This window comes from Triturus cristatus, chromosome 10 (assembly GCF_964204655.1).
Source record: "Triturus cristatus chromosome 10, aTriCri1.1, whole genome shotgun sequence".
Lineage (NCBI taxonomy): Eukaryota > Metazoa > Chordata > Amphibia > Caudata > Salamandridae > Triturus > Triturus cristatus.
In genome coordinates this window covers 204,217,617-204,244,966 of record NC_140593.1, presented here as the reverse complement: position 1 = coordinate 204,244,966, position 27,350 = coordinate 204,217,617, and the positions used below count along the sequence as shown (strand labels likewise).

The window sequence follows — 27,350 nt, the reverse complement described above, 5'->3', positions numbered from 1 at the left end:
ACCTTGAAAAAGCTCCACTGGCTATCTATTAAAGAAAAAAGCATTTTCAAAGCCATTCGTATAGTTCTCATAGCCATAAATGATACAGAACCTTGTCCACTACAAAGTTAATTTTACTGCAAACCTTTGAGGTTCTTAAGATCTTTGTCAGCAAACCTTGTCTGTGTGCCTATGTTAGTGAAAACACGGGTAGGCGGGAGATCTTTCCAAGTCAAGGCAGCTCAATTATGGAACAGGCTGCCCAATTCCCTCTGAGCTAACGGAGATTTGTTGAGCTTTAGGAAGAATCTAAAGACTTGGCTCTTCCCTAAGTAGAGGATGTAAATCATGGGATTTTTTGGTCTCCAATACTAAGAAAGGTACATTTTTGCATTGATCAGTGGATTTTGATAGCACCAAGATACCTGTCTGGTGTGTGTTGCGCTCTATACATTGATAATAATAATAATAATAATAATAATAATAACCCATTACTTGGTGATCACAATAGGACTGCAGAAAACCTCAATCCCTTGTTCCAAGTTATCCAGTCCGCAGGGCATCCTGTAGCAGTAAACCTTTACTCTTGAACCTTTGCCTTGGAGAAATTGACATAATCTGGGAACTTCAACTGACATTACCAAAAGGAATGTCTCCCCAACAAACGTTTGGGTATAACCCTCATTTGGCCATGGTAACCATCAGTGGCAGTTTCATTAGTAACTCCATCACCAATAGGGCTACTGGTGAGTGAAAGACTATGCAAGTCAGACATAACTAATTGAGGTGATTAATGGAGAAGCACCTTCACACCTGTAGGAATGGGCAGTTTTCCTAGGATGGCACAGGATTATAGAGCTTCTCAATTTAGGAAATTGATAATTCAGGGGATAACTACCAGGATGTTTAACTTGTACATTTGGAGGTGGATGGTATTGGAATATAGAGACTACTAATGTTCTTGATGGCTACAGAATATATACTTTAACACAGTAGAGTCCATCAGACTGATACATAGATAAGGAGGTAAGGAACTGACTTACCCAAAGCTTAATGGCTCAATGGACCGGCTGAGAGATACAGGGTATCAGTACAAGGATGGAGAGCTTGTGAATCATAATGCTAGACAGATTCAGAGTTAAGTGGGCAGGTACAGGGCTGCAGAATCTGGGAGGAGCAGTTGGCACAAGGGATTCAATATTTCCTCTCACACTAGATAAACTAAGGCACTGACACGTTAACTTATTTCTGTGTTTCATAAAGCGTTAATTGCCATCTTGCAATAAGATTCTAAGCAGTTCAACATGTTCCCACTAGAGCCAAATGGCTCAAGTAGATGGAACTTGTATTCACAACATGCCAAATCTAGTTAAATGGGCTAAGGGCACTCACAGGAGAAAACTCAGGGATGGATTTTTGCAATTTCAATGCAACACAGTGCAGCAACCAACCTTGCTGTGTTCTGTGTTGCATTAGGAGAGGAAGGGCATTGTTGTATTTTCTATGTTATGGTGCTGTTGCTCTCATCTCCGGAGCTAGAGAACAAACATGCTGCCTAGAATCACGCACATGCCTTTGCACCATATTGCAAAGGTGTCTGTGTGTTGTATAGTACACGTTTTGTACTGAAAGGGTACTGCTCTAGTACAAAATAATATCCTGAGACATTTTCAAACACTGTATGTGTGCTGAACACTGCAGCACACATGCAAAATTTGGAGAAGTAAAACAATATCTTGTAGTTAAATCTAGCCTTAAAGAGGCATACTTTTTTGGTGCAAAGACTTGTCAACAAATGTTGCAGGAAGGGACTAAGGGCCATCTGTATGACCATGACGATGAGCGAGTAGCAAATTGCGCTCGATTGCGAGTTGCAATTTGCGAGTCGCCAATTGTCATGTACATCTGTGTGTGAGACACTGTTTGCGATTCCCAATGGGGTTGCAAATTGCATGCCTCATCAATATTCATGAGGCACTCGCAATTTGCAACCCCATTGGGAATGGCTGGCCCTCCCAGGGATGGTGGCCTGCTGGGCTCAGCAGACCTCCGCGTCTTGGACGGCTTTCAAATAAAGCAGTTTTTTAAAAAAAATGCAGCTCGTTTTCCATAAAGAAAAACAGGATGCATTTACAAAATAAAAATTAAACTTTTCAGTTTAATTTTTTTAAGAGCAGCCAGTGGTCCCTGGGACCACTGCCTGCCCTTAAAAAATATTTTTAGAACCAGTCACAAAGAGGAAGGGGTCTCCTGGGGCCCCTTTCCCATTTGCGAGTGGTGTACCACCCTTCTGGGAAGGGTGGTAAACTGCAACTGTTGTGCAACCGCAATTGCGGGCACAAAATAGTCATACATGGCATTTGCGGTCGCTATTAGGAAGGGAACCCCCTTCCTAATAGCATGCCACAAAACACTATTTTGCGATCCGCAAATGTTTGCGACTCGCACAATAGGGTAGTACATGGCCAACATGATTTTTGTATGCGTAAACGGGTCGCAAACCCGTTTGTGCATGCAAAATAGGGTCGTACATCTGGCCCCATGTGTCAAAAACCATGGTAAAATGCATGGTGTGCCGCGTTGATGTCAAATAATGCAAAGTAGTGCATAGCACTACTTTGCTTTACTTTAGTGCTACTTTACAGTACAAAACACATTTTACGCTGGAAAGTAAATCACAGTTTTACCCATTATGTTCGTTTGTCTCCGTTTTTTTTTAATGCAAACCCAGTGAAAAGTGCTAACAAATTTGCCTCCAAGTCTGTTTCATTTAGAGCAGAAGGGACTCAGGATAACGAGCTAACGTCCTCAATGACTAAATGCCTTAGGTGACTGGCAGAAGGATACAGGGTGTGTCACATCTCGAGTTGAACAGTTCAGTGCACTGGCACAGGGTCACACAGGACTTTAAGACTGATGGGATCAGAGTATTGACTTAGGGTTGCAGATGATGCCCCTTCTAGGTTTGGATGAACTTACTATTAACATAGGGATACAGATCAATTCACTTCTACATCAGGATGAGCACAGGGTATAACACAAGGATCCAGAGGCTCCAAGAGAGTGGGAAACTAAAGAAGCAATACTGAAAATGTGACATTTCATTTTATGAAACATAAGAATACCCAGAATATAGAGTTTGTCACACCTGTGGCTTATGAGACAGGCAAGTGAATCTAGAGCATGAACTCTCAGTAGTTTAGTGGGTTGAGGGATCACACAGAGGCACAGAGCTAAAACCAAGAGTGCTTGGTAGCTTAAAGGACTGAGCCTTGGATGTAGAGCCCATTTCCTCTATGGCAGAATGATTTAGGAGTTTGTCAGAGCACAAGGTCTAACTCCCCAAGGACTGAATGGACTCAGGAAAAATGTACAGGGATACATTGCAGACCCTATCACCACTTGAACAATATGGGTTTAGGAGTGTGTGCAGAGTTATGTAGTGTCTCACACCTGGGGCTACACCGCTTCAGGTTGATCCAAATGCCTAGCAACAGTGTCTCAGAGCTTATTATCCGTCTCTAGGAATGGATGGCTCAAAGGAGAGGAACAAGGAGGCAGATCCTTGACCCTTCCAGGGTTGAAAGGAACAAAGCATTGACACGTGGTGGATACAACGCTTCCGACCTCTATGGATCAATAGGCACCGAAACAGGCTACTGATTTCAGTGGCATTTAACCCCCAGGGATTGAGGATATCAATAAATGAGCATGTACAAAAATTCAAAAAGGCGTTTTTTTTACACCATTTAATTTAACACACGGCAAACCTTAGGGCTGTCAATTAAACCATACTCAGGGAAATGCCTAACACAGGGAGCTACTTTCTGCATATAGGTAGGGAATTAATTTTTCAGTCCGGTTCCCTCAACAGCAAAAGTATAGTATTTAACAGTTTCTCAGTGTTTCAGAATGCCAACGCGTTTCAAAGCACAGGCTTAAGGTACTGTATGGTTTAATTGACACCCCTAAGGTTTGCGGTGTGTTAAATGAAATGGTGTAAAAAACAATGCCTTTTTAAAATTTTTGTACATAAGTGATGGCACATTTCAATGTTTTGTTCATGAATGTATTTTGTGAATTCTTCAATGTATTGTCTGTATATGTCATCTGAAATATATGTGTCTCTTCTTTTCATACGTTTGAATTTCTCTAAAAATATATGAAAATAATTTCAAATGGAATGGTTTAATAAATAACCCAATCAAACAAAAAAGGCAGTGGTTTGATTTATGCTATAAAGAGATAAAGCAGAAGTATTGAAGGAGTTAGGTACCCCCTCCTGTATTTGATAAGTACTTTCTACTGCACCCTGCCCATGGGGGTACCTTGGTCCTACCTGAGGGGTGCCTTGCGTGTAAGAAAAGGGGAGGGGAGGGTCTGGCTAGTGGGTGCACTTGCCAGGCTGACATGGCAGTTTAAAACGGCATGCAGACACTGCAGTGGAAGGTTTGAGAACGTTCTGCAAGGCTGCTTGTGTGGGTGGCACAATCAGTGATGCAGGTCGACTAGCAGCATTTGATTTCCCGGCCCTGGGCACACACAGTGCCCTGTACTTGGGACTTACCAGTAAATCCAATAAGTCAATCATGGAAACACCAATCCATAAACACAATTTACATAGGGAGCACTTGCCCTTTGGCACTGATCAGCAGTGGCAAAGGGCCCAAAGTATCTAGACCAGCAAAAATTAAATCCAGCACGCAGCCAAAATACAAAAAGCAGATGCAAAAAGATAGGGGAAACCACACCAAGGTTGCCAGGTTTAACAGTAGAGGTAAAGGGAGGTAAGATAATTTGGGGGTTTAGGAGTGGCAAGAGCTGAAGGGAAGAAACTGTATTTTTAGGGTTTAGGGATGGGTAGTTTTTAAAGGCAGGTAAGGGTAATTTGAGGGTTTTGGAACAGGAAAATGTAAAGTGAGGTAAGGGTAAATTTAGGGTTTAGGAGTGGCTAGAGGTAAAGCGTGGTAAATGTATTTTTAGCATTTGCGGGACGGTAGAGGTAAAGAGAGGGAAAGGTAACTTTAGGGTTTTGGAAGGGGAAGATGTAAAGGGATGTAAGGGTTATTTAAGGGTTTGAGTGGGTAGAGGTAAAGAGAGGTATGTGAAATGGTAGGGTTTACGGAGTAGGTAGAGGTAAATTGACCTAAGAAAGAAAAAAAGGGTTGTAGGTGGTGAAAATCTGCTTTTATTTCACCATGTGTTGCTAGTAACATGCATACATTCTTATAAACCTTCAATATCTGAAATGAAAGGAAATGAAACATAGTGCCGTTCTTTTGCACAAAAATCAAGGCATTTTCATGCAATTGCACACCTGTGAAGACACGTCTTACAGCCTTACAAAATGTTATACTTGTCTTACACTAGCTAATCTGATTCTGGATGTCTGCATGTCGCAATATCGACTACGAAATGTTGTGGCACCTGAATATCATTTCAAAAATATTGAGGTTCAAACTATCACAAAGGTGAGTTTATAAAGGTAAGGACAGATTTACTACTCTTAACTCCACATTTACATAGCATGTACCAGAATACTTTGCCAAAAATATTAAGGACCAAAATATCGATAAGGTAAACGCATGTAGGTAAGTTAATAATTGCTATTCTTGACTTCACATCTCTGCACCTGGAAGGTGAACAAGGCCGTGAGTAAACGGCCGGAATGTGTGGATGAATGCACTCGAACAATAAAGCCAGATGAACAAACCCATGGACATATATATATATATATTTTGCAGTTGGTATTAAGGTGGAATACCTTCTATTATTGTGACCTGCCTACAATTCCGTCAATCTTAGACACAAAGAAAACAAAGCGTCATAGCCATGAAACAGAAAAAAGTTGTTTTTTTATGCACAGAAATAGGAGTAGTGGCCGTGGTATGTCCTTTAACTCTTCCGCCATAGCATTTGACACTCCACAGCCAGAAAAAACACTCCTTCATTATGGGTTTAGTTTTCCTGTTAAGATAGCAGCAACAAACAATAATCAAAGTATTGCAGCACTAGCTAACACCAGCAGATCCTTAGTTGGCCTTCATCATAGCAGAAGAAATGTATGTTTTCCATTGTCAGTCACAAGGTTCAGGGAAACCCTTATATGCCAATCATTTTCTTAAAGAATTCGATCACTTTAATGGGACAAATAATATTTTGTAAAGGTAATAATATAATCCTGAACTAGAGGTAGCATGCTGAAAAGATCCATGAAATAAATTGACAACCTACCTCAGGGACCATATGACGTTTCCCACAAAAAAAGAGTTGGATGAACATGGATACATGTATCTATTAAACAAAACACTGAACAAAACTTTCACTAATCATTCAATGTCAATGTCCATCTCAGGGCACCAACAAGATTCCCTCATAGAAACCTACAGCAACATCTGATGGTCTGTTTTTTTAAATAAACTAGTTGCCACATCAAAAACGATTCAAGAGCTCAAGTGCATGGTGAAGTCACTTTCTCAGCAAATCAATTTCTACCTTCCGCCAGTCTGAAAGAATGTAATATGAATGCCGTGATCCTTTCTCCTACCCCTTCTAAATGGGACAACATGACAGTTAATCCCTGTAGTATTCTGAAGTACCAGCTGACAGACGAATAACACAAAGACAGGTGTAGGTTTCTATACTTCTAGTATTAGGTTACAGCCAGAACCAGCTCTAGGAGCTAGATGTATCTTGCTTAGTCTTCAGATCTACTGGTTAATGTTGCTCCACGTTTTGTGTGTAATAGTCCTCAATGGGATCTGAAATCTGACATCCACTGGGTTCCAGGTACGGCGTGGATGTAAGATTTTGGATCCCATCGAGTGCCTTTTGCTCAGACACTCGTGTTCATTTTCACTCAGAGAAATATACAAAGACTACACTGAGAGACGTTTTTAATAGTTATAGAACAAAAGAGATTCTTGTATCGAAAGCATGTGCTACAATGATCAATAGACAGAAACAGATGAAAGTTATAATAAGTCTCAAGACAGTGAATAAAATGAAGAGTTCCACCATCTTTGCGGAGACAATATATATCTGCAGGCATATACAATATTCTAACAATCTAGCATATTACTATTATGAAATCCCTAACTGTCTAGAGAGGGAATGTCTGTTTCACCAAGAAAACCCCTTCTAGATGGTCTAACCCCGTTACCTGGTGGGTAAAAGTGTAGGACCCTGACCTGGTCATGAACTGGACACCCTTCACGTAGATGTCAGTAAGCTGCTTGGTGAAAGCTTCAGCATGCAGGGAACCCTCGGAGTCAGCAGAAGTGTCTCGACTGACTATACTTGGCAACAAATGTATATATTGAAAAAGTCATCCTTGTCCTGGGCCGAGATTGTGATCAGGCTGCCATTGTTTCTGTTCTGCAGATAGCTCTGTGTTGCCATATAGATGTAATAATAAGTACATTTGATTAACAAAATGAGGGCCTTGCTCGTAATGGCAAGGCAATGGGATAGTGTTTTCGCAAAGTTCTCCTCGTTAGCAAGGCTGGTGTTTCCAAGAAACTAACCTAAGTGTCTCGAAAGCAAATGTGTGTCAGAAGTAGATATGACAAAGTGGAGGCACTTTTCGAAAGACCTGAGTATATGTAAAATGGCACTATTTCCTACCAGGCCTAACCAGGCACATGACACCACTCCAATCCAAAACAATCTGCCTCACTACAAAATGCCTCACTTTAGTCTGCCCCACTCTAATCTGCACCACTCCAATTCACCCCACTCAAATCCAATCCTTCCCACCCCAATCCACCCACTCCATCCCAGTTCACCCCACCCCAACCCACCCCACACCAATATAATCCACCCCAGCCCAACCCTGTCTACCACACTACAAACCATTCCACATCACCTCCCCCCAGTCCAATCCAACCTACTCCCTCCCCAATCCACCACACTCCAGTTCACCCAACTCCAGTCCAAAACAATCTGCCCTGCCCCACTACAATGCAAAACAATCGGCTCCACTGCAATCCAAAACAATCCACTCCATTCTGATCTTCCCCACTCCAATCCAAAACAATCTTCCTCACTCCAATCCAAAATCATTTGCCCCACTCCAATCTGCCTCACAATATCCCAAAACAATCTGCCCCATTTAATCAGCCCCACTTGAATGCAAAACAATCTGTCCAACTCAATCCGAAACAATATGCCCCACACCAATCCAAACCAATCTGCCCCACTCCAATCCACCCCACTCCAATCCACCTCACTCCAATCCAATCCACCTCACCCCCATCCAATCCACCCCACTCCAATCCTATCCATCTCATTCCAATCCAATCTTCCCTACTTCAATTAAATCCACCCCAATCCAGCCAAATCCATCTACCCCAATCCAATCTAAACCCCACCCCACCCCACAGTGGGATGGGTTGGATTGGATTGGAAAATCCAATCCAACCCATCCCATCCCACTCCAATCCAATCCAATCCACCACAATCCAATCCACCCAAATCAAATCCCCCACTCAATACAATCCACGTCACGCAATTCAAATCCACCTCACACCAATCCAATCCACCCCACTCCAAGCTACTCCACCCAAATCCTATTCATCCCAGCCCATTTAAATCCAAACCACTCCAAACTAATGCACCCCACCCAGTCCACCCCACTCCAATCCACCCCACACTAGTGCAGTCCAATCCACCACACTCTACTACAATCCACACCGCTCTACCCCAATCCAATTCAATCCAACCCCCCAACCAACTCAATACAATCCATCCAGCCCACCACACTCCAATCCACCCCACTCCAATCCACTCCAACCCACCCCTTCCAGTCAAGTCTAATCCACCCCTCCATTCTACTCTAAATCACCCCACTCCAAACCACCCTACTGTATTCCAATCTACCCCACCCCAATCACATCCACCCAAAACCAAACCATTCAAATCCACCCCACCCCTAACCACCCCAATCCAATCCCCCTCACCCCATTTCAACCACTCTACTCCCCCTAATCCACTCTAGTTAGCATCTTTTTTACCTAGATACGGGTGACAATAAGTAACCAAGACACCCAACAGAGGGCAGACTCTCAAGGGACCATTTCTAGTGCCTGGGTCACGTGCATAGGATTGCAGAGAAGGAAAGCGTATGCATCTCAAAAAAACGCTGCACAAGTTCTCTAAAGCAAACAGGCAAGTAAATGTGATTTTATTCATCTTTGTGCAGGCTCTTTCTAAAACATTTCTAAATGCTGCATGAGCAGTTGAACTGTTAACGTGAAAGTAACTTCAAAGCTTAATATGAAAATGAAACAACTCAACGCAGATCTTCCAAGTTTCCCAGGTTCATCCATTATGAGTGCCCCCTGGTGAGGTTTTTTCTTTGAATTCTGGGAAATGTAGTCATGTTCATTCTATTATAAAATCAGGAATAAATGTCCCAGGATTCAAAGGTGTGGACTGGAGCAGCTCATCACACTTGAACCTGAGAAACTTGATACACTCTTTTAGGTCAAAACTTTAGACATGTTCTTCATACAGGATGCTCGCTTCACTTTTCTGTATTTCTCTTTTTTCTTTCCTTAGTAGCTTGTTGTTTGCTGTCCTTTCTTCTAGTAGATATTAAACAGAAACTGAGCTGTTGCTACTACTGTCTTCTCTCTCATAATTATGTTTCACTCTGTCTCTGGCATGTAAAATACACAGTGGACCTGGCGGGGCTTCACATCTTTTCTTTTTCTCCTCTAAACTTCAGGACTATTCTTTGTTGCCTCTGACTCCTCTGCTTTTTTTTAAAGACAAACCTGTTGACACCATAAATTACGAAAGTGACGCAGGGTCACAGTAATGGATGTAGGTATCTATACTTTATTTCAAATGTTAGGTTACAGGCAGAAACCCCACCAGGATCCAGATGTATCCTGTTCAGACATCATCCCTACTATGCCTGGCCCGTCCAAAACTGTTAGACTCTGGGAAAGGGGAACATTCCATGGCATCACCGACTCCATGCAACTACTCAGCCGTGTAGCCAATGGAGGCACAGAGGATACCACAAGCTCTAAATACTCTCATCAATTATGAGCATGCATCTGACTGCTAAATGAAACCTATGTAATAAATGTGTCTAGCTTAACCTCATAAAAACATGTTTTGGTACACATCATAACAAAAGTGATAAGAAGTTGCCTCAGGTGCTCAATTGTACTCACAAAAACAGGAAAAATCTGTGAGGAACATTTATAAATGCCCAACAATTAAACAAGCAGTTACCTCTCTTTTGGACAGGGTTCATTTGTGTGAGGGCATTTAGTAGAATTAATTTTGATAAAATTCAATCTCCATTAATGAAATGACCTAAATAAATTAAATGCACTTGTTTATGGTTCATATCTACTATACTGCATTTCAAGAAGGACAAACCAACAAAAAGTTAGTGAGACATCACTTCAAAATAAAATCAAACAAGTCAAAAGAAGGCTCAACAAAATCTTGACTCCCATCCCTCTCCTTCCTCCTGGAGTACTCACACCTAATGGTAGTTTTAGCAGCGCACTAGTCGCCATCGGTGGGTCCGTCACCTCTTCCGACCTCGCCAGGAGGTTAACGTCCTTCAGGCATAGTAAGAGCAGATACCTTGTGCATGATAGCTCCTTAAATTACAAGGGCTGGAGAGCAAGGTAGGGCCACAACAACTCTCCATAGGAATCACTCTGGTTAGTTAGTGTAAGGGTTCGTTTCTCCATTCTTAAACGTGCCACAAGTGAAGCAACCACCCATGGTGCATCAGTATCTTGTCAGTGCCCCACTGTGAGAGGATGTACTGTAGGGCTGTCCCTAATGCAAGACCAATGTCTCATCCACTGCTGGATTTAAGTGGAAATGAAAGAGCCTTCAGAAACCCCAATGATGGTGTATGCTGGGAAGCGGGGCAGCTGTGTGTCGAAGTGAGTGTCAATGTTAGTTAGTATCATGTCCCAATACCTCGTATGTTTGGAGCAATCCTGCGACAAATGGAGCCACACCCCTGCCAGCTATTTGCACTGCATTCAGGGGTGCCCCAATGCACGTGCACTGGGGTAAAATACCAGTAGGTGACTATGTTAATAGTGGTCTCCATGCTGGCAGTGTCGTGCACAGTATGCCTCACCCTGTAGTAAATCTCGTCCCATTCTTTATGTGTCAGCGCCCTCTCCAGTTTGCGTTCCCAATATTTCTGCCTCGATGTCTTGGTCACTGGGAGAGCACCCTGGAGAATCACATAGAGTTCTCTAAGCCTGCTGATTGGATAGTATGTGAAATATACAGCTATTTAAAAACCTTTGGGATCCACGATGGGCACATTAATTCCTTTACATATAACTCTTAATAATAATGCAAAAAGATGGATATAATCTCAACAGTATTATAGCAAATAAGGCCATAATCAATCCTAAAGGACTGAAGATTTTATTGATTGACTTGTAGTTTTAACAAAAACACTACAAAGTATCTTCGTGTTCTAATGAATTCAAAAATATTGACATTCAATCTCTCAGCCTGCTGGGCTATTTTGCTTTATGGAATTCTAATTATTTGTCACTTAACTCTGCTGATCTGTCTTTACTGTAATTGTTTATAATGGTGGTAGCATGCTTTCACAGGAAGGTGGATAAGTGTTGTAGTATTTCTGCCTCCTGCTTATTCTTCAAGTTCATAGCTTATTTCTAGTATACCCTCTAATCTATTAATTTAATGCGTTGAAGACCATACTATTTGTTGGTGAGCTTATATTAGTTAAGATGATAATTTGACTTAACTTTATAAGTAGGTCATGAACACATTTCTTTAAAATAACCTTAAGGGGAGTGTCCATCATAGGACCAGTTTAACCTTCCCTCCCACTTCCACGTCACAATCCACTGATTTTAAGGACTATGCAACAGGCTGAGATTCGAATTTATCTGTCTGGTGCTCATTCCTCTATGGGGGATATGGCCTCTAAATCTTTACAAATAGGGGTCCATTTGGAAGACATTTCGAGAGCAATCAATTGGTCTTCCTCATTTAAGACATTTCTATTGCAAACCGATTGTGTATATTTTTACACCACTCATAAATATGCTTTAAAACAGCACATTAGGAGCTTCCTCTAAGTTAAAAATTAGGGGTGGAATTGACTGAATTTTTTTCACTCCGTGTTACTCTTTAATACAAAGTTTCGGGCACATTCCGCCAATTGCTGTGTGGCAGAATTTTTCTCCCATGAGGCTCCAGAGAATGCAAGATGGCAAGCGAGATTTGGCATCTTATAGTGTCATTTTCTAATGCCGGTGGTCACCGGCGGTTATGATCAGAGGTCTGTCGCTTGAGTAGATTTGCTGCTACTCAAGTAGATTATTCTAATAGAGTGGCAGCAAAATCAACTCGAATGGCCGCGTGCTCTTGCTGATTTTTCAGTACTTCTCATACTGTCGGCTTTAAACTGCAGCACGAGCTGCACATTTGCCGTCTGTTGGCAGAACTCCATGGAATACTGCAGAGATTTTTTGTAAAGCAGCAGAGTTGCACAAAATACACAAGTTAAGCCCACCCCTATTAATAATGTAGGAGTTGGTATGAAGGACACTGAAGCAATTGTTTTCCTTACTTACCTGTTTATTGATTCCTCCAGAATGCATTTCGATATACCCTCTGTGAGTAATTGGGTTGTTGGTTAAGGGGGTCAAGCAACAGCCAAAATCTTTGTCAGGGTGAACCACAAAAGTTACTAAAGTAAACTGTGCTCAATACTCTGGTAGCTTGGTACAAAAGTATTCAATCTTAATTTAGAAGCAAGGTGTAAAGTATTTATGTAGCACACAAACAATAATAAAGTGAACACGCAACACATGAAAAATCCCACACCAATTTAGTAAAATCAAGAGAAACTAAGGTGCCGATTCGGATCCTGGAGAAACCGGGTACAAACCGTCGGTCGGAGCGTTTTCTCTGTCCGACTCGTACCCGGGAAATAAACCTTACAAACATGGAAGTACGATTCCCATGGAAACACCATTTCCGTACGAATCGTAAAAAACATCGACCGACGAAAATATACATACTAATGTGATCCGGGAATGCTCTGACGTGACGTCGGGACGCATTCAGGCTGCGGTTCACGAACCAGGAAGTACGATCCGCACCGACGTCACCCCGCACGGATTACAATTTCCGGCTGCCAAAAACTGCCGGGAAATCAGGACGACGCGCACAAGGAGCACCTGTACGCGACGGACAGCCATGGACCCGAACCTACGTGTCATCCCAGCCCTCATAGCAGTCCACCTGCTCTACAGGCACCGACGCAGATGCCGCAGAAGGTCAGAATAACACCCAGGGGCAAAGGGGGGGCAGGGGCAGGACACATAACCCCCACACAAGTCACAAATTACACATGCCCTGGACATACCTGACCTGCAGGACCTGGTCACCTCGAGGGGGTGGGGGCGTGTCCAGCAACGCAAGCGTCCGCCACAACGGAAGTGGATGTTGACGCGAACCGGCAACACAACAATACCGTTACATACCGTACCCAGGCCTTAAGAGCGTGGGTACGGGCCGTACCACGCCCACCACTAGGTCACCCCAACAATGGCGGTACGGCCCGTACCCACGTACTGGGGACGGGCCGTACCAGCATTGTTGGGGTGATGTAGGGGTACGCGTGGTACGACCCGTACCCACGCTCTGAAGGCCTGGGTACGGTGCGTACCCCTACGGCACCCCATTGGGGGTCTGCACCGTACCCAGGCCCTCAGAGCGTTGGTACGGGTCGTACCATGCGTACCCCCACATCACCCCAACAATGCTGGTACGGCCCGTACCCAGGCCATTAGAACGTGGGTACGGGCCGTACTGCCATTGTTGGGCTGACGTAGTGGTGGGCGTGGTACGACACGTACCCACGCTCTTAAGGCCTGGGTACGGTACGTACCCAGGCCTGCAAATCGTGGGTACGGGAATGTACGGAGCGTACTCCCACCCGTGTATGAATGGAGCGTACCCACACCCCACCAGTGTATTTACGGAGCGTACCCACACCCGTGTATGAATGGAGCGCACCCACACCCGTGTATGAATGGAGCGCACCCACACCCGTGTATGAATGGAGCGTACCCACACCCGTGTATGAATGGAGCGTACCCACACCCCACCAGTGTATGTACGGAGCGTACCCACACCCGTGTATGAATGGAGCGCACCCACACCCGTGTATGAATGTAGTGTACCCACACCCGTGTATGTCCCGACCGTACATGCCCAGACATAGGAGGGGTGTGTGCAGAGTCCTCCCAGCAGTGCCCAGACACAGGAGGGGTGTGTGCAGAGTCCTCCCAGCAGTACCCAGACACAGGAGGGGTGTGTGCAGAGTCCTCCCAGCAGTGCCCAGACACAGGAGGGGTGTGTGCAGAGTCCTCCCAGCAGTGCCCAGACATAGGAGGGGTGTGTGCCTATCACTCCCAGCAGTGCCCAGACACAGGAGGGGTGTGTGCAGAGTCCTCCCAGCAGTGCCCAGACACAGGAGGGGTGTGTGCCTATCACTCCCAGCAGTGCCCAGACACAGGAGGGGTGTGTGCAGAGTCCTCCCAGCAGTGCCCAGACACAGGAGGGGTGTGTGCAGAGTCCTCCCAGCAGTGCCCAGACACAGGAGGGGGCTGTGCAGAGTCCTCCCAGCAGTGCCCAGACATAGGAGGGGTGTGTGCCTATCACTCCCAGCAGTGCCCAGACACAGGAGGGGTGTGTGCAGAGTCCTCCCAGCAGTGCCCAGACACAGGAGGGGTGTGTGCAGAGTCCTCCCAGCAGTGCCCAGACACAGGAGGGGTGTGTGCAGAGTCCTCCCAGCAGTGCCCAGACACAGGAGGGGTGTGAGCAGAGTCCTCCCAGCAGTGCCCAGACATAGGAGGGGTGTGTGCCTATCACTCCCAGCAGTGCCCAGACACAGGAGGGGTGTGTGCAGAGTCCTCCCAGCAGTGCCCAGACACAGGAGGGGTGTGTGCCTATCACTCCCAGCAGTGCCCAGACACAGGAGGGGTGTGTGCAGAGTCCTCCAAGCAGTGCCCAGACACAGGAGGGGTGTGTGCAGAGTCCTCCCAGCAGTGCCCAGACACAGGAGGGGTGTGTGCACAGTCCTCCCAGCAGTGCCCAGACATAGGAGGGGTGTGTGTGCCTATCACTCCCAGCAGTGCCCAGACACAGGAGGGGTGTGTGCAGAGTCCTCCCAGCAGTGCCCAGACACAGGAGGGGTGTGTGCCTATCACTCCCAGCAGTGCCCAGACACAGGAGGGGTGTGTGCAGAGTCCTCCCAGCAGTGCCCAGACATAGGAGGGGTGTGTGCAGAGTCCTCCCAGCAGTGCCCAGACACAGGAGGGGTCTGTGCAGAGTCCTCCCAGCAGTGCCCAGACATAGGAGGGGTGTGTGCCTATCACTCCCAGCAGTGCCCAGACACAGGAGGGGTGTCTGCAGAGTCCTCCCAGCAGTGCCCAGACACAGGAGGGGTGTGTGCAGAGTCCTCCCAGAAGTGCCCAGACACAGGAGGGGTGTGTGCAGAGTTCTCCCAGCAGTGCCCAGACATAGGAGGGGTGTGTGCCTATCACTCCCAGCAGTGCCCAGACACAGGAGGGGTGTGTGCAGAGTCCTCCCAGCAGTGCCCAGACACAGGAGGGGTGGGTGCAGAGTCCCCCCAGCTGTGTCCATGGAAAGAAAGGGGTTGAGTACACACAGATACAATGGCCACAATTGTCAGTCAGGTGCTCAAAGACCCAGCAGAACACTGTTAGACCCGGCCTCGTAGCATGGCTCTTCCTGTCCTCGCACTACCTAACCTGGTACCCGGGACCCCAAGCACACGGTCCAGCCGATCCTTCCCACCAGAACACACACACGCGACCCGGGCATCCCCGTCCATGGCCTCTCTCCTTTCGGCCACCCCGGGCACGCGTGCCCACTTCATGCACCAAGATGGCCGCCCGGCCCCAGCACAACCCGGGCCTAGAGGCGCCACTCCGGCTGGAGGACATCACGCTTCCAGGGGATGAGAGAGGGAGGAGCAGTTTCTATCGCACCTCTGAACTCCCCTGGGACGATGGGTTTCGATCGGCCCTCCGGCCTCCCTGAGGGCTGGCTCCACGCCTTCTGGGTGTCTGGGACTCCTCCCGACCCGGCCCTGAAAGGATCAAAAGACAATGGCAGGAAACCTCGACAAGCGACCCCCAGGTGACAAGACCCCTGCCTCCACAGACTCCGGACATCAAAGAGGGGTCGACTTATAACAAGGGGTGCTCTGGGACTGTCCGGCAGATTCGCCTTGGAACATCTGAGCCCTGCTGAGTGACTCGCGGCTCCCTGAAGATCGTAAGACCTCCGAACTTGTGCTTGAGCCCTGCTGAGTGACTCGCGGCTCCCTGAAGATCGTAAGACCTCCGAACTTGTACCTGAGCCTGCTGAGTGACTCGCGGCTCCCTGAAGATCGTAAGACCTCCGAACTTGTGCTTGAGCCTGCTGAGTGACTCGCGGCTCCCCCAGACTCTCTTTGGTCCCGCCGGACCCCACGACGACAAGCGTATCCCCCAGCTCGAGGATTGTGAGCTGTGCGCCGGGTACGCTCCTGCATTTGATCCATATCCCCCCAAAGACTGTCCCGCTACCTCCTACCCCCGCCAAAACTCTGTGAGCCCACGCTCTGCTTGTAAATATCTGCCTTGCTGATCATAAAGATCCTACCACTTCGATTTGATAAAGCTTGAATCCTAAGAACCCTCGGTGTAGTGTCTCTTTGTCGTGTGGTGCCGAGTGTACGATCCTAGATACGAGATTCCTCCCCTGCGGAGTCTCCCGCCAGTGCCCAGCTACGATACTTTGAGGGTGGGTCTCAGGACAGTCAGGGCCCCCTCCGGGCCCCTCTGAGGTCGCCTTCTAACATTGGTGGCAGCGGTGGGATTCGGGCCCATAACCTAGAGATCGTACCGTGAACGACTGACGCACTACCGACAAAGATGGCAGAAGGAAGCGCCATGAGCCCCGCAGAAACCAACACCAACAGGGTGTTCCAGGTGGAACAACTAGAAGAATACACGCACAAAGAACTGAAGCAATTCTGCAAAGAACTTAAAATCGCTACCACCGGTCTCAACACCAAAGAAGATTTGCAGAAAGCACTGAAAGCTTGGGTGGATGCCGGGGCCTCCCGCCCAGAAGGCATGGGGGAGCGACACGACGAAGCAGAACCCCCCCCAAGGCGAAAGCAGCAGCAATCCGGTGCGAGGCTTCGTGCCAGACGGGGGCCTTTCCCCGGAAGAACTCGCAGACAGAGAGAGAAGTCGCAATCACGAACTCGAGTTAGCCAAACTCAAAATCGAAGGCGAATTGAAATTAGCGGAAAAAAAGCTAGCAGTAGAACAAATGCGCGTACAAGGCGAATTGGAAGAGAAGAAGCTCCAACGGGAGCACGAAGGAAGGAAGCTCCAACTAGAGCACGAACGCAGCTTGAAGGAGATCGAGCTCAAAGCCAGAAACGAGGAAGGGAGGCCCCCGGGGAACTGAGAGGCGGCCTCCCCGGCGGAACAGAAGGTCCACATCCCCAAGGACGTGGTCAAAGAATATTATAAAAATGATGACATTCAACAGTGGTTCAGGGCCTACGAGGTCGCCATGACCTCTCATCGGGTCCCGCAGAAGGACTGGGGGGCAGGGCTGTGGGGACGGTTTCTGAGCAAAGGAAGGGACACCCTGCTCGACCTACCCCTCTCCCTGCAGACCTCCTACAGCCACATGAAAGAGGCTCTCCTCACTAGGTACGGCCTCACCCCAGAGATGTACCGTCAGCGATTCCGGGACTGCAGGAAGATCCCGGGCACCACCTGGGTGGAGTATGTAAACTTTTCAGTCGGGCCTTCGATGGGTGGATCAAGGGCAGCAAGGTCACCACCCTCGAGGAACTCACCGACCTCATGTTGTGGGAACACCTGGCTGCGAACTGCTTTGTGGAACTACGCCAGCATCTGCTCGACAGCAAACTCACCGATCCCCGGAAGCTGGCTGTGGAAGCAGACCGCTGGACCAACACCCGGGTCCCCCGGAGCATTGTAGGAGAATACCCCCGAGCCAGTCAGGGACCACCCCGCCAGAGAGGGGGAGGGAACCAGGGAGGGCAGAGAGAGTCCCAGTCGAGTCCCCTGAAGGCCCAACCTCCACCTTTCCCGGCGCCCCCCCACCAGTCTCCGGACCCCCCGGGAGACGGGGGCACCGGGTAACCATCACTTGTTTCCGTTGTCAGAGGCCCGGGCACTACGCCAATGACCCGGAGTGCCCCATGGCCCCCCAGGTCCCCCCTTCTGCAAACCCTGCTAGACAGATAGCCAACGTAGCCCTGGGGGAGGAGGTTGAGGACACCGGGGAGTGGGAACCCGCAGCTATGGCCCTAGTATCCCTGGGAGATAGAGAGATGGTCCCTGGTAGCCTCCTGCCCTCCAACACGAAGAAGTACGGGCAGCTCATCAAGATCAATGGCCACCAAATAGAAGCCCTGCGAGACACCGGGGCCAGCATCACCGGTGTCCTCAGGCACTTAGTCCCCGAGGAGCAGATCCTACCCAACGTCTTTTGCCCCGTAATTTCCGCAGATAATAGAGAGAGTATGTGTCAGGTAGCCCTGGAGCCGTTTGAGTGGGGAGGGGTGATAGGTAAACTGAGGGTTGCCGTAAGAACCTCCCAGCCGGTCGACTGCCTCTTAGGGAACGACCTGGAGAGTTCTCCCTGGAAGTACGTCGAGCGCAAGGCCCACCTAGGAATGATGGGACTCCCCGAGTGGGTGTGCGCCACCACCCGATCTATGTCCGCCCGACTCACCCCCCTGGGGGAAGTCGAGGACACCCCGACCGAGGGAGGCAGAGCAGTCCCCGCCGAGGGTCCTCCCGTCCCCCCATCGGGAGGGTCAGTCGCCAGCGACGAACCCTCACCGTCCGACACCACCCCGGTCCCCGAGTTAGGCGATCTGGCCGATTTGGCCCCGTGGCGCCATGAGGGCGGGCCCACCCGGGAGGAGTTCTGCCGGGAGCAAGCCACCTGTCCTTCCCTGGTCGGACTGCGGCACCAGGCCGAGGGCCAAGCCGCAGGCGACCAAACCGGAACGCACCGAGTTTATTGGGAGAATAACCTCTTGTACAGTGAGTAGAAGTCGGTGGAGCTAGGATCCGGCCGGGTGCTGGTGGTACCCCTACGCTTCCGAGACTTCCTCCTGGGCTTGGCCCACGACGTCCCCCTCGCCGGCCACCTGGGTCAGGACAAAACCTACAGCCGTCTCGTGACTCACTTTTACTAGCCTAGGAAGAAAGCAGCTGTAGAAGCCCACTGCAAGTCCTGTCCCACGTGCCAGGCTAGTGGGAAGAGTGGGGGGAAGCGCAAGGCTCCCCTCCAACCCTTCCCGGTCGTCAGTACCCCATTCGAACGAGTCGGAATCGACATCGTGGGGCCCCTGGATCCCCCCACCTCCCAAGGTCACCGGTTCATCCTGGTCCTAGTGGATCACGCCACCCGATACCCTGAGGCGATCCCCCTACGCACCGTCACGGCTCCCGTGGTGGGCCGAGCCCTGATGGGGATATTTTCCCGGGTGGGTTTTTCCCGCGAGGTCGTGAGCGATCGCGGCACTAATTTTATCTCAAAATACATGACGTCCCCGTGGCAACAATGTGGAGTGTCCTATAAGTTCACCACCCCGTACCATCCCCAAGAGAACGGCCTAGTAGAAAGGTTTAACCGGACCCTGAAAGGGATGATCAACGGCCTAGAAGAACCCCTCCAGTGTAAGTGGGACGTCCTGCTCCCCTGCCTCCTGTTCGCTTACCGGGAAGTCCCACAGAAGTCCTTGGGGTTCAGCCCGTTTGAATTACTATATGGACACCCCGTCCGAGGTCCCCTCAGCTTGGTTAAGGAAGGGTGGGAGGCAGCACCCCAGACCACCCCACGAGATGTGTTCCAATACGTTCTGGCCCTCCGGAACCAGACCAGGAAGTTCCGAGAGCTGGCCGAGGCCAACCTGGAGGCAAGCCAAGAAGAGATGAAGCGCTGGTACGACCAGAATGCCACTCTGGTCGAGTTCAAGCCGGGCCAGCAGGTATGGGTCATGGCCCCCGTGAAGCCTGGCGCCCTCCAGGACAAGTGGACCGGGCCCTTCAAAGTGATTGAGCGGAAGGGTCCAGTCACGTACTTGGTGGACGTCCAGTCTCCCCGGGATCCCCTGCGGGTCCTACACGTGAACCGCCTCAAGCCTCACTTCGTGCGGACAGAACTGAGCCTCCTGCTGGCCACCGATGACGGGGCCGAAGATGAGTCCGATCCCCTCCCGGACCTCCTGTGTGTCAAGGAGAAGGATGGCTCCGTGGAAGGAGTGAACCTCTCCCCATCCCTCACTGACCAGCAACAAGCGGACTGTCGCCAGCTCCTAGGACAATTCTCCGACCTCTTCTCCCTGATCCCCCGAGTCACCGACTGGTGTGTCCATGACGTGGACACCGGGGACAGCCCGCCAGTAAGACACCGAGCCTACCGAGTCCCTGACCGGGTCCGGTCCTGCATTCAAGCTGAAGTCTCGAAGATGTTGACGCTGGGGGTGATCGAGCCATCCGATAGTCCCTGGGCCAGCCCTGTGGTCCTAGTTCCGAAGGCAGCGGCCCCCGGTGTCGTCCCCGAGCTCCGATTCTGCGTGGACTACCGGGGGCTCAATGACGTCACCCGGGCCGATGCCCACCCCATCCCCCGAGCCGACAAGCTCATTGACCGACTCGGGGCGGCCCGGTTCCTCAGCACATTCGACCTCACCTGCGGATACTGGCAGATTGCGCTCACAGAGGAAGCCAAGGAGCGGTCCGCCTTCTCCACCCCAGATGGGCATTATCGCTTCCGCGTAATGCCCTTCGGCATGAAAAATGCCCCGGCCACCTTCCAGCGACTGGTGAATAGGGTCCTGGCCGGGATGGAACAGTTCAGTGCGGCCTACCTAGACGACATCGCCGTTTTCAGTTCCGGATGGAGTGAGCACCTCCAGCACCTCCGGAGAGTGCTAACCGCCCTGCGCCAGGCAGGCCTCACAGTAAAAGCCAGCAAGTGCCAGATTGGGCAAGGATCAGTAGTCTACCTGGGGCACCAGGTCGGGAGCGGTCAGGTCGCCCCTCTACAGCCAAAGATCGACGCCATCCTAGCCTGGGAACCACACACCACCCAAACGGAGGTCCGAGCCTTCCTGGGCCTCACTGGCTACTACCGAAGATTCATCCGGGGGTATGGCAGCCTGGTTGGCCCCCTCACCGAACTCACATCCAAAAAACAGCCCAAGAGGGTGCAGTGGACGACTGCCTGCCAGGAAGCGTTCGATGCCCTAAAGAAGGCCATGTGCACGGCCCCCGTCCTCCAGGCTCCCGACTACTCCAAGGAGTTTGTAGTCCAGACCGATGCCTCCGAGCATGGCATTGGAGCCGTCCTGTCCCAGGTGAATGACCAAGGCCTAGACCAGCCCATCGCCTTCCTCAGCCGGCGGCTGTTGCCCAGAGAACAGAGGTGGAGCACCATTGAGCGCGAAGCATTTGCCGTAGTCTGGGCCCTCAAGAAGCTGCACCCTTACCTATTTGGCACCCATTTCAAAGTCCAAACCGACCATCGGCCCTTGCGATGGCTCATGCAGATGCGAGGAGAAAACCCCAAGCTACTGCGGTGGTCAATCTCCCTCCAGGGGATGGATTTCACCGTAGAACATCGCCCTGGTACGGACCACGCCAACGCTGACGGCCTCTCCCGGTTCTTCCGCCTCAGCGAAGAGAACCCCCCAAGATGATGGGTAGTTCTCTCCGGCTTTCAGCTGGGGGGGACGCGTGTTAGACCCGGCCTCGTAGCATGGCTCTTCCTGTCCTCGCACTACCGAACCTGGTACCCGGGACCCCAAGCACACGGCCCAGCCGATCCTTCCCACCAGAACACACACACGCGACCCGGGCATCCCCGTCCATGGCCTCTCTCCTTTCGGCCACCCCGGGCACGCGTACCCACTTCATGCACCAAGATGGCCGCCCGGCCCCAGCACAACCCGGGCCTAGAGGCGCCACTCCGGCTGGAGGACATCACGCTTCCAGGGGATGAGAGAGGGAGGAGCAGTTTCTATCGCACCTCTGAACTCCCCTGGGACGATGGGTTTCGATCGGCCCTCCGGCCTCCCTGAGGGCTGGCTCCACGCCTGCTGGGTGTCTGGGACTCCTCCCGACCCGGCCCTGAAAGGATCAAAAGACAATGGCAGGAAACCTCGACAAGCGACCCCCAGGTGACAAGACCCCTGCCTGCACAGACTCCGGACATCAAAGAGGGGTCGACCTATAACAAGGGGTGCTCTGGGACTGTCCGGCAGATTCGCCTTGGAACATCTGAGCCCTGCTGAGTGACTTGCGGCTCCCTGAAGATCGTAAGACCTCCGAACTTGTGCTTGAGCCCTGCTGAGTGACTCGCGGCTCCCTGAAGATCGTAAGACCTCCGAACTTGTGCTTGAGCCCTGCTGAGTGACTCGCGGCTCCCCGAAGATCGTAAGACCTCCGAACTTGTACCTGAGCCTGCTGAGTGACTCGCGGCTCCCTGAAGATCGTAAGACCTCCGAACTTGTGCTTGAGCCCTGCTGAGTGACTCGCGGCTCCCTGAAGATCGTAAGACCTCCGAACTTGTGCTTGAGCCTGCTGAGTGACTCGCGGCTCCCCCAGACTCTCTTTGGTCCCGCCGGACCCCACGACGACAAGCGTATCCCCCAGCTCGAGGATTGTGAGCTGTGCGCCGGGTACGCTCCTGCATTTGATCCATATCCCCCCCAAAGACTGTCCCGCTACCTCCTACCCCCGCCAAGACTCTGTGAGCCCACGCTCTGCTTGTAAATATCTGCCTTGCTGATCATAAAGATCCTACCACTTCGATTTGATAAAGCTTAAATCCTAAGAACCCTCGGTGTAGTGTCTCTTTGTCGTGTGGTGCCGAGTGTACGATCCTAGATACGAGATTCCTCCCCTGCGGAGTCTCCCGCCAGTGCCCGGCTACGATACTTTGAGGGTGGGTCTCAGGACAGTCAGGGCCCCCTCCGGGCCCCTTTGAGGTCGCCTTCTAACAAACACGAAACACATATGTGCGAGGCTGGGAGTACACACATGCATAGTGCGGAAAAGGGAACATGTACACATGAAGTCCTGTCAATATACTCCAGTCACAAGTACAGTGACCCCCAAGGATGACACAAATGATGCAGGTGGAGACCTTGGCCAGCATGCATGGCCAAAGTTGAAGGGGTCCGTCACACACCCAGCAAATGTAGACACAGCACTGCACAAATGTCTTCACAACACCCTGCAGGGAAGATGTCAGGGTCCACAGAGGAAGGTACACACCTTGGGACAATGTCACCATGCAGTAACAGCTTACATGAGCAAAGTTTGATAGCAAATACCGTGTGATGGCACACAGATAACAGGGTCCACCCCACAAACAGCACACTACAACATATCCCAGACACCTAACACATTATCGCCACCCCAAATCATGGAGCAGCACCACCAACAGCAATGCCAGAAAAGCAGTAGTGTGCCAAGGAAAATAAAATCGCTTTATTCAGCAATGTTCTAAAAAGAATAGTATGAAGAGTTCCATATGCACAAGGCCCATAGGGCAGTCCATAGTTCCAATCCAGGTGGGGGACACATTGGGATGCGTGTCCCCTAGCTTGCCTGCACAGTTCAGACTACCTTGTCATCCACAGTGGGGGGGCATCATGTGGGGGGGGGAGGACCAGGCACCGCAGGGACAGGAGGGGCAAGGGAAGGTGTTGTGGGTGCAGGGACAGACGACTCCAACACAGGGGGTGGGGCAGCGCCAAAGGTGGATTCGAGCACGGCGCTGCACACTACTGCCAGGTCACCCAGCGTCTCCCCTGCACCCGAAGGAACCACAGGCCCCAAGGAGGGGGGGGGGTCGCAGGGATGGGTCGCAGCGCTACCGGGGGAAGGTGTGGACAGGGGGGGACTCAACCACCCTGACCGGGGACTTCTTTGACCGCTTGCGGGGTGGTGTCACTTTGGGGCTCAGGGACAGAGCGGCCATGAAGGAGTCTTTGGTGGAATCCTGGCCAGGAGAGCTGAGGGGAGTGGATTTGGAGGGTGGTGGTCGTGAGGAATGTGGACTCCCACTCTGGCTGCATGTCTTCCGTTTCCCCCCAACCCAGTGGGTGTGCCTACTTCACCTTGTGTGTGCGTGCCAGGAGGTGTGCGCTTTGCCTTCCCTGGTGGTGTGGTGCCTGTGTCTGGTGGTGTGCGTGCATGGGGACGTCTGGGTGTGCTTTGGACAGGCATGGGAGTGGGAAGTGTGGATGGTTCACGGGTAGGGGGAGACGTAGCGCTGCAGGAGACCCACTGCTGCAGTCAGTGTCGCATCTATGGACCTCAGCAAGTTGCGTTGGTCAGACTGCGCAGCTGAAATGCCCTCCATGTATGCCTCCATCTGGTTGAGCACTCTGCTGTGGCCATGGAGGACATTAAGCATCGCAGTCTGACCAACCTGCAACTGCCGCAGGATGTCCACAGACTCGGCATTGGTGGCAGTAGTGGAGACAGGGGCAGGGGGTGCGGTGCCTGGCAAGAAGGAGACACGTGGTGACCTAGCACGGCGGAAAGGGACACGAGCAAGTGGGAGGCCAGTGATCGGAATGGAGGGGGCGGGTAGTGATGGAGTGCTGGTGTCAGCTGTGGGAGCAGCCTCCGCCCCCTCGGAGTGCTCAGCCTCGGACCCGTCTGCGTCATAGTCGGTGGTGATTTGACTGGACAGGTCCTCCGCTGCACTCCTGTCGGCCTCCGTGCCACTCGATGTGCCAGCCAACTCAGCACTGCTGGCACTGGTGCTCGCTCCCTCCTCACGGTCTGTGCCAGTGTCTCCCTCGTAGTCCCCCGACGATGCTGTGGGCAAGGTGAAGAGACAGGAGAAATCAGACACCTGTATACATATGTCACATGAGTCAACTCTACATAGGTCACAGTGCATAGCCTGAAAAGCAACAAGAGTAACATCTACAATACAAGGTACATATGTAGTCCCTGCAACACACAGTTTGTTGGCCCACCATGCCACTGTTAAAATATGGAGAGCATGACACAATAGCAAATAACTTGATATCAAATTGTACAGAGGAGCCAGGCTCTGGGGACAATCTAGCACAGCATCAGCGACACACAGCGTAGCCAAGAAAGGGATGAGCAGGAACCATGTCTATCAACTCTTGGGACATGCTGCAAAGGTAATACTGAAAACCATGACCAACATGACTGGGGCACTGCACCTTGAGTGTTTGGCCACACAAACATCACACACTGGCCAGACCGAGCAAGGAGACTTCAGGTTTGGACATGTAGGCCTTGCCCGCACCAACCCCCCCCCTACCTGAGACAATGTGATTGAGACAGAGGAAGTACTTACACCTCTTAGTCTGGGATGAAAACACATGGCCTGCAATTAATCCTGATCGCACACAAACTACCCCTGGTGCGCCTGTCCACATATATCACTGACAAACAACCATCATCAGATAGTTGTACCAAGACACACAGGCACTGGCCCCTGTGAGTATGCACCAGCTAAATTTGGTCACCCTGTACAGTGGACACATGTAGCACAGTATAAGTGAATACAAATGAGGCCAGGGTACTATGCCACAGGGCCCAAACTATGCTGAAGACACAGAGAATGTCCACATTGTCTGATGACACACATGATACCTAGGAAAAGGTGCCGCAGGGGACTGTAGTGGCCATACTACTCCATGGCCCTGGATGGATATGACTGGAACACAAGCCACCATCCCTGCACTATGCATATCTCACACTCAAGCACATCATGTCAGAGGGCACAACATTCGACATGCAGGCAGTAAGGCAGTACACATGAAACACACACTCCCATGTCGGGACTCAGCATCAGTGCCAACTAACATGGACCCCACAAAGACAGAACTGGCCAGGGCACAGGCAAGGTCCCAAAACCTGTAACACACCACCCCCACACATGATGCTGCAAGCATTGGGCACTTGGAGTAACTGCCAGCCTAGATGACCTTGTGCAAGAGTGACTACACACAGACCAGGGAACACATGGCAAGGAGGGGAAGGGAGGAAGAACAGCACCGCTTTACTTTGGGGAACAGGATATGCACTGCACATTTAAACCCTGGCAGTGTATCCATGCAACTGCGCACTTCCAAAAGCTGGTCACACACAACAAACACACATGTACCTACCCCCTTCCTGCTGCTGCTTCTCCGCTAGGCGCCTATCCAAGTCAGGGAAGACCACCGCCAGCACACGCTTCTGGATGTGGGTCAGACGCCGACGCCCACGGCTTTTGTGGCTCACAGGTGAGTCCCCCAGCAGGACCCGTGCGATCCTCCGCGTCCAGCACCGGATGTCCTGCCAGCGTTTCCTCACCTGGGCTAGGCGCCGCTTCCGACCATCCGTCCTCCTCACGGCACTGACGGCTTGCTTCCAGATCTCCGCCTTGGCACAGACGCCTACCTGTGAGGATGCAAAAGTGACAATACATCAATCCACCTTATCAATGATACGCCATAGTAGTCCGGACCGTACACACGCGTGTGCACGGTCCCTATCACTATAGGGGTGCTCGCGTATGTGTACGCCATAGTAGTCCAGACCGTACACACGCGTGTGTATGGTCCCTATCACTATGGGGGTGCTCGCGTACGTGTACGCCATAGTAGTCCGGACCGTACACACGCGTGTGTACGGCCCCTATCACTATGGCGTACGCATACGCCAGCACCACCATAGTGATAGGGACCGTACACACGCGTGTACGGTCCCTATCACTATGGGGGTGCTCGCGTACATGTACGCCATAGTAGTCCGGACCGTACACACGCGTGTGAACGGTCCCTATCACTATGGGGGTGCTCGCGTTCGTGTACGCCATAGTAGTCCGGACCGTACACACGCGTGTGTACGGTCCCTATCACTATGTCGTACGCATACGCCAGCACCACCATAGTGATAGGGACCATACACACGCATGTACGGTCCCTATCACTATGGCGTACGCATACGCCAGCACCACCATAGTGATAAGGACCGTACACACGCGTGTACGGTCCGTATCACTATGGCGTACGCATACGCCAGCACCACCATAGTGATAGGGACCCCCCACACGCCCTCGGAGCGTATGTACGGTGGGATTCACACCTGACAGTGGTGACAGGCGGCACACAGGAATGAATTGAGCTGTCATACATGGCCAAGGTTGGACATCAAGGCATTGTCTGTGCAGTACTACATGTGTCGGGCACAGGTGGGTCAGGCTGT

General features: G+C 50.7%; 1 protein-coding gene across 2 annotated transcripts in view; it reads right to left on the bottom strand.

Moving 5' to 3' along the window:
* Window positions 1-27,350, bottom strand: part of DGKB (diacylglycerol kinase beta) — a 1,940,047-nt gene that overhangs the window by 890,425 nt on the left and 1,022,272 nt on the right. The gene's annotated exons all lie outside the window — the stretch shown is intronic.